We start from the raw sequence: 1,257 nt of genomic DNA, 5'->3' as shown, positions 1-1,257 counted from the left end.
TATTCAGGATTACTTTTCTGGGACTATTTTTCCACAAGTCAAGGATGGACCCTATGACACGGCATGTATGTATGTAGATGGAAACTGTCAATATTAGTACTTTGCTTGTAGCACGGTTCTGTCTGAGTAATTGTCGGCATGAATAATTTGAACTTTAATTTTGATCTTTAGTTTTAATCTGTTTCAGTACCTGATGAATTTACCATCCAGTTTGCGAGGATGTTTTATTTGCCAAGTTTGACGTCTACTTCATTATGTGCGTTGAATGCCATTGTCATAACAGTCATGGGCGATGGCGGAAGTAGGCAAAACCTTCTCCAATGTTAGGATGATATACTAACAACCTTGGCATTTCACAGAAGTGAGTGTTATCCTAGATTGTTAAGATTAACTAGGTTAATATTGTGTTTCTCGAATAATTAATTCATTGTGTTACCCATCATAATGCATATATCTGTACCTTCTCAACATGGGATGGCACGGCAACACGCATCTTCATGATCTAGTTAATATTAAAAGATACATAGTTACAAGTGGGTTGTAAGGCTCCCCAACCAAAATTAATAGTACTTGTTGGAGATTATCTTGTTACACTAAAATCTTGGTTTTTGCGGGCAGAACTTGAACTTGGTAAGGGCATTCACACGAAGAATATTACTTAATTTCGTATGCAAAATAGCTATATTTAGTTTCCCGAACTGGGCAAAACATGGAATTCCTAGCATATCCAAGTTAGCCATCTCTTTTAAAGTTAGCCGTGTCATTTACATTGTGATTTTTGCTTACTGCAATCAGTTTGCTATATATATTAAAGACATTAGCCCTATCAATATTTCACTTTGATTTTGGTTTGCAAGGTAAGCACCGGTTTACCGCTCGTGCGTGGGTCGTGATCACACTTTGTGGGGGTACACATCTTAGGCCTCTTTTGGTTCATAGGATAGGATTATCATAGAAATAGGAATTTTGTAGGAAGTGAGATGGCATGTATCTCAAATCCTATGAGTAGGAATAGGAAATGAGATGTCATTTGATTGACACAAAAGGAATTTTTTCATTGAGTCTAAGTTCATTTTTATTTTCCTATGAAATGTGGAGGATAGGAACCAATCTTATGTAGGAATAGAAATCTATTCCTATGAACCAAAGGGCTCTAAAAAAATCCTATAAAAATTCTATCCTCTAAAATTTCTATGAAATTCCTCCAAACCAAAGAAGGCATTAAAATGTAACCCGCCACCTTGACGGCAGGGCATT

This window comes from Triticum dicoccoides, chromosome 7A, assembly GCF_002162155.2.
Source record: "Triticum dicoccoides isolate Atlit2015 ecotype Zavitan chromosome 7A, WEW_v2.0, whole genome shotgun sequence".
NCBI lineage: Eukaryota > Viridiplantae > Streptophyta > Magnoliopsida > Poales > Poaceae > Triticum > Triticum dicoccoides.
The sequence above is the reverse complement of the archived record's forward strand: the minus strand, read 5'-3'. Positions refer to the sequence as shown.